Below are 12,819 nucleotides of genomic sequence, written 5' to 3'. Positions count from 1 at the left end.
TTAATTATCAAAGCTATCAACACCATAAAATCGAAAAGCGCCAGGAAACACGGCATAGCATACTGTATATGTAAGGTAAAAAGTTAATTATAATCATTTCAGATTTTCTCCTTTACTTTTCATGCACATATTTCACTATTTACGTGTAATCCAAACAAATTGTAAACCCAACTCTTGAAGTCCATAATTGTATTTTCTTTCCTTAAAAATGACACAATTAAATGTTTTAAGGGGTAAATCAAGCGTGCAAATTACGAATGTTGAGTTAAAAAAAAATAAAATAATCATATGAAATCCAAACTGGCTGTTCACACGCAAGGCACATTGGAAAAAATCTGATGCGTATCCAATTTATTTGAAAATGTCATATTCAGTGAGCTTGTGGCTGTTCCCACTGTCATCCAATCTGTCACGTGAGTGAAAAAACAAAAAAAAACAAAAACAAAAAAACAGATTTGGGCCACATTCAGCTGAGGTGTGAAAGTAACCTCATTGTCTTAGTCCAACTGAAAGTGAACTTACAAAGTGCATGTTAACATACTGAGTGATTTTAGCAAGGGTAAGGGGTGTTCTTAGACAACGCAAAGAAGAATCAATTTAAATAATTCTTCAGCCAAGTGAAATGGTTTATTTTACTGTAAAAGTTTGCATTCATAGCAACTTGGCACCTTAAATTATAATGTGTGGTTTCAACAACTTTGACCACGGCTCATCCGATCTAATTTAGAGTCATAACTATTAGTTTTATGACAACTCTTTTCCCATGAACCTCGAAGTGTCGCTATCCGAGTTCTTGTTTGTAAACAGTAATTTAATCTATACTTTAAATACTACCTTTAAATCTGTCTGGGACTTCTCTACTTTACATTTCGTAATAAACTGCACAGTCAACATTCACAATTAAGCCTATTCTAATCAATAACAATTACCTTCCAATATGATTCTGTAACTGACATGCCCTGCAACTCTGAAAGTTTTCAAAGGAAAATAATTTCACACTGGTAATTCCAACACTGTAGTCACATTTTTGTGTGCCGATTGTAATTATTTTATGAAAATACGATCGTTCCAACATCAATTGAACCTAAAAGTACATAAGCTGTTTTCTCGTAGTGTCTAGTTATAATCCAGTAAGGACGATTCCGTCAAATCACCAGAGCGATAAATAAGGAATGCATAAAATGTCATAATCTCAGATATGCTTGCAAGAACATGCAGACATTTGACTAACAGGGTATCATTATACAGTAGGTTGCACAGTGTTGACTTCATATGGAATGCAGATGGACAGATGCATCCCAGAGGGAATGCTGGTATTCTTCAACACTCAGAATTAGAGAAAATACCAGAGTCAGAGTGGGAAAAAGTCAGAGTAAATGCATTCGCTCTTCATTGATGAGTGTAATCCCTGGGTGGCGCTATGACAGTGACCCATAATTGCTACATAAATGAGATCAGCCACCATTACCAAACATACAGTTGAATTTTCATCAAAATCATACAATGCACACAGAGCCCCATTGCACGTGCTACAGAGGCCATCTTACACGCCCCTTTTAACCTGTTAACTGTCACTGGCAAACAAGTGGGCCATTTGATTGTGGCTAAAAAACAAATGCTTTGTTTTAAATAAATGTCAATGTTAACATACTTAGTATCAAATTAAAGCTTAAAAACTCAACTTTCATCTTCTGCGGTCTATTTTGCAATTAGAATATTACAGTGAAAAACATTTTAAAATGTTAAGAGAGTGCATTTTTAAAATGTGACATGAGCAACAATAGGCTACTTATGTTTCATGTTCTCAGCTTATGATCCAATTCAATGACTGAAGAAAAAACAGCATGCATTTCATTAGGCTCGTTTGAGATGAGCGAGTTCTGAGCAGAACCGATCACCGACAGGTGCATGCCGGTTAGAAATCTGTCTGACTTGCTGTGATATCATGACCACGTATGTCAAAAATACTCCCGCGAGAGCGAGGCGGCTGCAGTTGTAGCAGGCAGGCGGCACAAAAATAAAATACCTATCACATATCCCATACAGAGATTGCACTGTCATAGTATTGGGAATATTCACATATAATGTATACACATAAAAACATGATATTACAGATAAAAAAAATCTATCGATCTATCGAATCTACCGAAATATGGATCGATTATCTGGAGTCATCGGAGAGGGAATTAGCTGCTAATCCGCTAGCGACCAAGGTGGATTTGGAGCGCGTCTGAGAAAAGTTGGAGGATATGGAAAATCGTAGTCGCCGGAATAACGTCCGGATTGTTGGAATTCCTGAGGCCAAAGAATGTCGGGATATGGTGAAATTCCTGGACGGGCTCCTTCCAAGTCTGCTCGACATAACGGGCCATAAGCTGGAAATCGAGCGAGCTCACAGGGTTCCGGCTCGGCGATCCGCTGAGGGAGACGAAATTTCAGAGATCATCCAATAAAGATCTCGTGTTATGCGAGGTGAGGAGTAAAGAAAGGCTTTCTTGGAAGAACCACAGCATTTTATTGTTCCCAGACTTTGCAAATCCGACAAGAGAGAAACGTGACAGTTTCAAGGAATGCTATAAACTCTTACATCAATGGAAGGTCGCTTTTACACTGATGTTCCTGGCCAAATTGAGAATAGATGCTAAGGATGGCTGTAAAATATTTACATGTCCCCAACAAGCGATGTCCTTCATAAAGTCAATGGACTGAGTAAGTTATTTTGTGGTACTCACGTTGCAGCCAAGTGGACCAACTCACTAAACATTCACTTGACCGTCCGACCTTTTCTTTTTGTGCTGGTTCTGCCTAGCGGCGGGAGTTTGTTTTGTGTAGTATTTCTTGAAAGACATTGGAGTGATTAGGTCATTTGTTGCACTCATGTAACAGCCGAACGGGCCGGCTCATTGAACATTCACTTGAATGTCTGAGAAAACTGAACTGACCAGCTAGCGGCTGGAGTTTGTTTTGTGGAGGAACAGACCTTCGGGACAGTTATGTGGATGAATCTACACGTTCTTTGTGTTTATTCTGCCTATTGGCTGGAGTTTGCTTTATAGATTATCTTCTGCTGTGTAATTCTGTCTCACAAAATTTGTATAGAAACACTGGACTTGAGCAATACGACGGCAAAGTTGTCGCAGGGGCTCTCGTAGGCATACATGTACTGTTTGAGTTCAGAGGGATGGACACCAGTTGGCGCTGTCGTGCGTGGGGTTAATGCGCAAGTTTTTCTTTTTTTCGGTTTGTTTGGTTCGGGGGGAAGTTTGGGGTTTGATTGTTGCACTAATGTTGGAATGTGGTCTTTATAATTTTATTTTTTTACACACAATCTGTTTTTTCTAATGTGTCAAAATGTCAAATGTTAATATGAGTGGATTGTCTCTCTCCATGTGAAATGTGAATGGGTTGGGGCACCTCATAAAAAGGAAGGTTACTTCTCTTCTTAAACGTAAGAAATATGATAGTGTTTCTTCAAGAATGTATCTTTCCCCACAGGAAGCTGAAAAATTTGGGAAGATATAGGGTGGACATGTTTTCTTTAGTGCTGGCTCAAGTAAGAGCAGGGGAGTCATTACACTGATAAATAAGCATTTACAATTCAAATATCTCAAACAGATTAAAGAAATTAGGAAGAGTCATTACTGATTTAGCAGAAATTTAGGGGCAAAGACTTATTTTGGCTAATATTTACGCACCTAGATCTTGAAGGGATGTTGCAAGTCGCGGGCACCCCTCATGATATAATATTGGGAGGAGACTTTAATCTTTTGATGGACTCAGTCCTTGATCATAGTGAAGCAAAAGTGTGTAAGCCCCATAGAGCAACACTGACGCTTCACAGGATGTGTAAAAATCTTGGTCTTACAGATATTTGGAGACTTTTGAACCCATCTGGTAGGGACTATAAATTCTTTTGATCAGTCCATAAGATTTATTCTAGAATAGATTTTTTTTAAATATCTAAGTCCCTCATTTCATCTGTTGTTGATTGCTCAATTGGAAACATTTTAGTCTCAGATCACGCCCTGGCGCTTTAATATATCCCTTTTGCAAAATCCTGAATTCCAACAAATGTTAAAGGCTGAAATCAATGTTTATATGGAGACCAACTGGTCCTCAGTGTCCTCTGTCGGCGTGGTTTGGGAGAATCCACTGATGAAGATATTAGAAACTTTGTGGAACCATTAGAACTTCCTAAACTGATGAAGCAAAAAATTATCCTGATTCAGAGATAACCTTGGAGGAGCGTGGTGAGGTAATTAAAGCCTTGCCTACAGGCAAGTCTCCGGGGCCAGATGGTTTTGCCGCTGAGTTTTTTTAGATTTTATGCTACAGAATTGGCTACACTTTTGCTAGAAGTTTATACGGAATCATTAAATAATAGAAAGCTTCCGCCAACCATAACGCAAGCCCAGATCAGTCCGATTCTTAAAAAAGGACAAAGATCCAAGCGAGTGTAAGAGTTACCATCCAATTTCCCTGATCCACCTAGATGTTAAAATACTGTCAAAAAATTTTGGCTAACCGATTAAGTTATGACATCTCTTATACATACAGATCAGGTGGGGTTTTTCGGGGCCGCAGCTCTTCTGATAACATTAGGCATCTCATCAATATCATGTGGTTAGTGGCGAATGATCAGGCTCCGGTCGCTGCCATCTCACTTAACGCCAAACAGGCATTTGATATGGTAGAATGGGATTATCTTTTTAAGATATTGGAAATGTATGGGTTTGGGAATACGTTTATTGGATGGATTAAGTTACTTTATAGACACCCAGTAGCGGCGGTACAAACAAATGGATTAATTTCAGATTATTTTACTCTGGATAGGGGCACCCGTCAGGGTTGCCCTCTTTCCCCATTATTGTTCTGTCTTGCCCTGGAACCATTAGCAGCCACGGTAAGCAAGGAGGATGATTTTCCATGGGTGATGGCGGGAGGTGTGGCGCATAAGCTTTTGCTTTACGCAGATGACACTTTATTATTCATCTCCGACCCTACTAGATCTATGCCTTGCCTCCACAGAATTATTAATTCCTTTTCTAAGTTCTCAGGATACAGAGTTAATTGGTCTAAATCCAAAACTTTGGCTCTGACAGCGTACTGCCTGGTAATGGCTTTTCAGCCGGGCACCTTTCAGTGGCTCAAACAGGGCATTAAGTATTTGGGTATTTTATTCCCAGCAAATCTGTGTGATTTAGTTAGTTAATTTTGACCCTTTAATAAAAAGGTTTGAGTGATGTGGGCAGGTGGGCTTCATTACATTTATCTATGATTGATAAGGTTAATGTTATTAAAATGAACTGTATTCCAAAATTCAACTACCTGCTACAGTCTCTCCCTGTAGATGCATAGCGAAGTCCTTCATTTGGAATGGTAAACATCCCAGATTACATTTCAGTAAACTGCGTAGGCCGATTGACAAAGGTGGGCTAGGCCTACCCAAGATTTTGTTTTATTATTATGCATTTGGTCTCAGACATTTGGCTCATTGGTCTCTTCCACCTGAGACAGCCCCTCCCTGGTTTTGTATTGAACAGGAAGTTCTTGCCCCTATTTTGCCATTGCAAAGCCTTTCTATCAAACTATAACTGGAGAAGTTAAGTTACACCCTGTTATCTCACATTTTCACTCGGTATGGACAAGTGTGTCCAGAGTGTTTAATTCAGACATTTATTTAAATGTTGCCTCGAGCATATGGCTGAACCCAAATTTATGTATTAATAAGTACCCTTTCTGCTGGTCAGAGTGGATTGAGAGGGGGGTTACTACACTCACTACACTACACAGTTTTTTTAGGTATTTACAGCTGCGCCACCTGCTCTGTACTATTTTTGGGAGTAGCATACACCCCCCTAAAGTGGTAGACACTCTGGGAGTGGTGATTACTGCTTTTGGAAAAGGTCATGAGGCATCAGTGTATTACTCCCTGCTAATTCAGAATCTGGGGGACGGAGCTTTAACTTCTATCAAGAGGTTAGGGGAGAAAGGTTTAAACTTGGTATTGGAGGAGGGAATGTGGGCTAGGATTCTAAAAAATGTCAAGTCTGCATCTAGAGATGCAATGGTGCGCCTTATGCAATTCAAGATTTTACATCGATTCTATTGGACCCCCTCTAGATTGTATAGGCTTGGTCATAAAGACACACCCACCTGATGGCAATGCCAATCAGAGGATGGAGACACAACCCATGTCTTTTGGTGGTGTGTTAATATCCAAGAATTTTGGTTGAAGGTTCAGAGTTTTGTGTGTGACATATTGGGCACTTGGGTTTTATTTTGCCACAGACTCTGTATTTTGGGCGATGGGGCGGTCATCAATGTAGAGAATAGACACAAAGAGTTGGGTCCTAACCAGTGTCATGATCGTCAGACAGATAGTTTTAAGGGGATGGAGGTCGGCTGGAGCGCCCCCATTTCAGGAGTGGTGCTCGGAGATGGGGAGGGTGGCAGCTTTTGAAAAAGGGTCATCTAGAAGACTGGGGAAATTGGACTCGTTTGTGGGGAAATGGGGCAGATATCTGGCGTTTTTGGAGGGCTCTCGGGGAGAAGCAGTGGAGAGAAAGGTGTGGTTGTTAATGTGTGTGATTACTAATATATATATATATATATATTTTTTGTCTTTAATCATGTATGACCACTGGGATGTTGTTGAGGACCAGGGTGGGGTTGGGGATTAGGAGGGGTAATAGTGGGTGTTAAATATTGATTCTGTGTATATATGTTTTGTTTTTCTGTGTTTAATATATGAATCAATAAAAAAAATAGTTAATCAGAAAAAAATAAAAAGTGTGTGCAGAACATTTTCATTACAATAAACCTAGACTCCTATAGCTTTTTTTATTTCACTTTAAAAACTGCTTTCACTTGTACAATAAATTGCAATGGCAACAGTATTTAAGATATCAAATATCCCTTTACAATTTTACATCAGCAGTGTCTTGACATTATTCTAAAGAATTATGAAGCAATTCATCTAAACACAAGAGGGCTATTTCAAAGTCTGATCAAATTGCCTTACTTCCTGGTGCCAGTTGGTGGCGCTATGACCATGACCCATAACAGCCAGAGAAATGTGATCAGCCCCAATTACAAAACATACAGCTGAATTTTCATTAAAATCATACAATGCACACAGAAGTTATATGGAACTTCCTGTTTCACATTTTTGCCGTTAATTAATTGCTTCGCCATGGCAACACCGTTCAAAATATTAAAAATCTGTTCACAATTTAACATCTTCAATGTCTTGGCATAATATTGCCTATGTTTTGCGTCAGTCACAAGAATCCCCTAGGAAAGGGGTCTTCAACCATTTTCAGGCCAAGGAACCCTTGGTATGTAGAGAGACAGAGCAGGGGCTCCTTTTGCATATTGTCTGAAAACTGAGTGTTGAATTTATGCCTATAAAATGTGTATGGTACCATATTATTGTATGCACATATTTGATGATGCTTACATTATAAAGCCATTAAAATAATCATTAAATTAAGTATAGCAGAGGTCTGCAACTTTTTTGACATGAAGTGCTATTTTTAATTTTCTATTTTTAATCACTGTGCAACACCCCCTAAAAAAAAATAGATAGACAGACAAACAGACAGACAGACTGTCCATGCAGAATAAAAAAACCTTTATAAGGTTACTGATAGGCCTATACCTAGAGTCATCTCATGTTAGTGATTACAGTGATTACAGTTCATTTCTGTAGGAGGAAAACGTTGTGAAGAGGACAAAATGATTGTATGCACCGTTATGTTGATTTGACAGTAGGCTATTGTTCTGAAAGCAAAAAGCAACTAATAATACAAGAAACTGTAGGCTGACATTCGCACACTGCGAAAACGCATATCAGACGTGTTTACTTGCGCAACACTCTACTGCAGCACTGCTTAAAATGATATGCATTGCGTTATGAGTGGCAAGTAATGAGCATGGGCGATGCGCTAATTTTGTCAAACTTTAACAATGTTCAGCATTCCATTCAGTTCATAACAAAATAAAATGGGATGCACGAATATGAGGAATGATTACTGCAAGAGGAAGATCTGGCATGCAGGTTCGAGGGGCTTAAGAATGTGGATGGCGTAAAATACATACTCCTCTCACTCCTCTATGCGAGCGCAAGGCGATCGTTTGTGTTCCGCGACTACTACCAGATCCTTGAATAACATATAACGTGTGAGTAAGGGCAGCCGGTGAAGTTTCTGGTGCACCCTAGGGAGTTGGCGCCCTACACAGACTGCGTAATATGCATATAGGGAGCGGCGGTACTGTCTCTCACTCACGTGCGAGTGATTATTACGAGTGCCGGTGGTGGATCAAACAGTAATTTGTGGACCTCCTACGGCACCAACGCAGACCCCCTGTTGAAGACCCTTGCCCAAGGAGGAGTATTCAAAAGTTCAGGGCCTGCAATTTTCCAAAAATGCACATTCAATCCAGAATAGCCGACTTCCTGTTGGGTGGAGCTAATGACTGTAATTTTGAAAGCTGTCCGGTTTGATGAGAACAACATATAACAAGTTTGGTGATCGCAGAAGAAACTGACCCCACCACTTTTGTCAAAAGGTGGCGCTACAGAGCTCCCTAGCCATACCCATGTATTCACTTTTGCCTAAGCTTAATGGCTGACAACTCTGATGTGTGATGATGAACAACCACACCGTCTTTTTCCAGAGCAGACTGTATTTCTCCTGAGGTTACCTGTGGGGTTTTCTTCGCATCCTGAACAATTCTTCTGGCAGCTGTGGCTGAAATCTTTCTTGGTCTACCTGACCTTGGCTTGGTATCAAGAGATCCCCAAATTTTCCACTTCTTAATAAGTGACTGAACAGTACTGACTGGCATTTTCAAGGCTTTGGATATCTTTTTATATCCTTTTCCATCTTTATAAAGTTCCATTACCTTGTTACGCAGGTCTTTTGACCGTTCTTTTCTGCTCCCCATGGCTCAGTATCTAGCCTGCTCAGTGCATCCATGTGAGAGCTAACAAACTCATTGACTATTTATACACAGACACTAATTGCAATTTAAAATGCCACAGGTGTGGGAAATTAACCTTTAATTGCCATTTAAACCTGTGTGTGTCACCTTGTGTGTGTAACAAGGCCAAACATTCAAGGGTATGTAAACTTTTGATCAGGGCCATTTGGGTGATTTCTGTTATCAATATGATTTAAAAAGGAGCCAAACAACTATGTGATGATAAATGGCTTCATATGATCACTATTCTTAAATAAAAGATTGTTTTTTTACATGATCAGTCATATTTTCAAAATCAATGCCAAAATTTCACAATTTCTGCCAGGGTATGCAAACTTTTGAGCACAACTATATATATGATACACATATACATACATTATATATATATATATATATATATATATAATGAAATCCCAGATGCAGTTTATTGTGCTACTACAATCCCAATCAATAATTACCAGGAGAAAACAAGTGGTACACAATACAAGATTTTTAATTGTAAAGAAGTCCAAAATACACATAGGACTCTTATTTTCCCAGTTGTGAGCTCACTGAAGGCTGATTTGCTGAGAAAGTGAATCTGATTCAAACTGCTAACCTAAGCTCCTGAGTTCAAACCCTCAGTTCTTTTCGGGTGATTCATGAAAAAGATCCGGTTCAAAAGAATCATTTGTTCACGACTCTCTCGTGCTGGGTTTGTTGTTGTTGTGTGCGGTGCAGCAAGCTCATCACCACAACAGAACGGGTGAAAAGCGGCTCGAGACACACTGGTGGTGCGCGCTCTATAGATGTATTCAATAACTCAAGATGATATCTGATGAAACCGCATATGAACGCACACAACCCAACCGTCGCCAATGGCGACTAGATTTTAAATTATTGTCGCAATAAATAATTTTTGATCGCATTTGCGACCATTTTAGTCACAGTCTGGAGCCCTGTGTGTGCAAAATATTATGAAAATTCAAGCATGCCAAGTACTTCAAAAATGTGAATATAAATAAAAATGAATAATTTGGCAACACTCTTTAAAGATATCAATAATCCCTTCAGAAATTTAAATCTGCACTGTCTTGACATTATTAAAAAAATGTTTGAAGCAATTCAGGTAAACATAAGAGGGATATTTCAAAGTCTGTTAAAAGTGCCACACTTCCTTCTGCCAGTTGGTGGCGCTATGACCGTGACCCACAATAGCCACATCAATGCAAATAGCCTACAAGGCCAAACATACGGCTCAATTTTGATGTAAATCACACTATGCACACAGAAGATATGACACACTTCCTGTTTCCCATTTGTTCATGTTAATTTATCACTTCGCCATGGCAACACCATTCGATATATCAAAAATCTGTTTGCAATTTAGCATCGTCAATGTTTTGGCAGGATGTGGTCCACATTTGATACCTGTAACATGAATCCACTAGGAGGACTATTTTAAATTCTAGAGCATGCATTTTTCAAACAATCCAAAATAGCCGACTTCCTGTTGGACGGAGCTTATGACTGTCTATGTTGGCATGACATTTTACCTGCTTTGAGCACAGTTGCAAAAACAGGATTTTCTTAAGTTATAGAACCCCCAGCATCAAAAATGAATAAAACTCGGCTTGTTACCTCAGAGTGTTCTCTTGTCCATGTGTACAAATTTTAAGTTTGAAAATTGCGCTCACAAGATGTAGGCTAATTAGTTATTATAAGCCACATCCAAAACATATTTGCTTATATCTTTGGAACAATTCGACGCATCAAAATTCTTTTGATAACGTTTTTCAGGAGGGTCTGTAGATAATATATACCAAGTTTCATAAGAATCGGGCAAACGGCCTATGACGAGTTCGAAAAAGTATGTTTTTCGAATAAATCGAAATTGTAAAAAAAAAGTTTCTTGCGGAAATGGAAATTCAAGTAACCATATCATTGTGGGGCACTGGTGGATTCCGAGAAGTTACAAATTTGTATTGTAGGCTATACTGTTCCGGAGTTATGAGCAAAAACATGAATTAACTAATTATACTGCCACTGTGTGGCCGATTGTCACAAAATTTGAAATGTGGCTTCGAGTTGACACCCTGCTTGTGTATAGTAATTTCCATAACCCTCGGCCATTCCCAATACCAGTTATAAGGTGCTGAAATCTGATTGGCCATTGGTGGCCATTTTGAATAGATTTTTTAAGAATGTGTTATCATTTGAACCAAAGATGATGCATATTTAATTTGAACTTTGTCAATCAAACGGCTGTAAAATTATGACAGTTTATTTGTTGTTGTAACGCCCCCTAGAGGTGGAATTGTAAGAAACTTTGCTGACATCTAAACGTCCTGTTGACTGTGTGTGTGTATATATTACATATATATATATATATATATATATATATATATATATACACACACACACACACACACACACAGTGCATTCATAAAGTATTCAGACCCCTCCATTTTTTTTCCACATTTTATGTTGCAGCCTTATGCTAAAATGCTTAAAAAAAAAAAAAAGAAAAAAAAAAATTCACATCAATCTACACTCAATACCCCATAATGACAAAGAAAAAAACAGATTTTTGATAATGTTGCAAATTTATTAAAAAGAAAAAACTGAAATATCACATTGACATATGTATTCAGACCCTTTGCTATGACACTTGAAATTTAGCTCAGGTGCATCCCATTACACAAATACTCAAACCAGCCCATCTGGCATCAACAATCATGCCACACACCAAATCACTGAGACCACATTTTTTCCCCATTCTGATGGTTGATGTGAACATTAACTGAAGCTCCTGACCCGTATCTGCAAGATTTTATGAACTACACTGCTGCCACACGACTGGCTGATTAGGTAATCGCATGGAAGATTGTTGGTGCCAGACAGGCTGGTTTGAGTATTTCTGTAACTGCTGATCTCCTGGGATTTATACGCACAACAGTCTCTAGAATTTACTCAGAATATTGCCAAAAACAAAAAACATCCAGCCAGAGCCCGGACTTGAACCCAATTGAATATCTCTGGAGAGACCAGAAAATGGCTGTCCACCAATGGTCCCCATCCAACCTGACAGAGCTCGAGACGATGTGCAGAAAAGAATGGCAGAAAATCCCCAAATCCAGGTGAGCAAAGCTTGTCACATATACCCAAAAACACTTGAGGCTGTAATCTCTGCCAAAGGTGCTTCAACTAAGTACTGAGTTAAGGGTCTGAATACTTGTGTCAATGTGATATTTAAATTTTTTCTTTTTAAAACATTTTCAAAATCAAAATCTGGTTTTTGCTTTGTCATTATGGGGTATGGAGTGTAGATTGATGTGAAAAAAATAAATACAATAATTTAAAGCACTTTAGAATAAGGCTGCAACATAAAATGTGGAAAAAAATGAAGGGGTCTGAATACTTTATGAATGCACTGTGTCCAGTGTAAATTCTAGGTGCTGAAGCTAAACCAGTTGAAAACCGCTTGTTTTGAGTATCTTTACACACTGAGCTTTGAGGGATTATGAAAATGTAACTATTGAATATGTGAACCATTCACATTTTCCATTTTATTATACCGGATGGGCATATAATAGGATAGAAAGTCAAAAGAGAGAGATAAAGAGAGAATACATAAAGTGCAAAAGTATGAAGTTGACCCAAGACCACCCTCACTCTGTCAGAATGAAGAGAACTGAGGACAGCAGGGAAAGGAGAGGATATTCTTTGCATATGCCTTCTTATCAAAGAGACAGGATGCCAACAAATTTAAAACAATGTATTGCAACCATTACTCTTCAGCAGGTGGCATAAAATCAAAATCAAACTTCTATCAAACTTGAAGACAACCAC

At 38.8% G+C, this 12,819-nt stretch overlaps 1 protein-coding gene across 3 annotated transcripts in view; it reads right to left on the bottom strand.

The window, feature by feature from the left end:
* Positions 1 to 12,819, bottom strand: part of LOC127421882 (rho GTPase-activating protein 35-like) — a 158,817-nt gene that overhangs the window by 34,908 nt on the left and 111,090 nt on the right. The gene's annotated exons all lie outside the window — the stretch shown is intronic.

This window comes from Myxocyprinus asiaticus, chromosome 31, assembly GCF_019703515.2.
Source record: "Myxocyprinus asiaticus isolate MX2 ecotype Aquarium Trade chromosome 31, UBuf_Myxa_2, whole genome shotgun sequence".
NCBI classification, from domain to species: domain Eukaryota; kingdom Metazoa; phylum Chordata; class Actinopteri; order Cypriniformes; family Catostomidae; genus Myxocyprinus; species Myxocyprinus asiaticus.
Note: the sequence above shows the minus strand (reverse complement) of the source record. Positions and strands in the feature narration are given on the sequence as shown.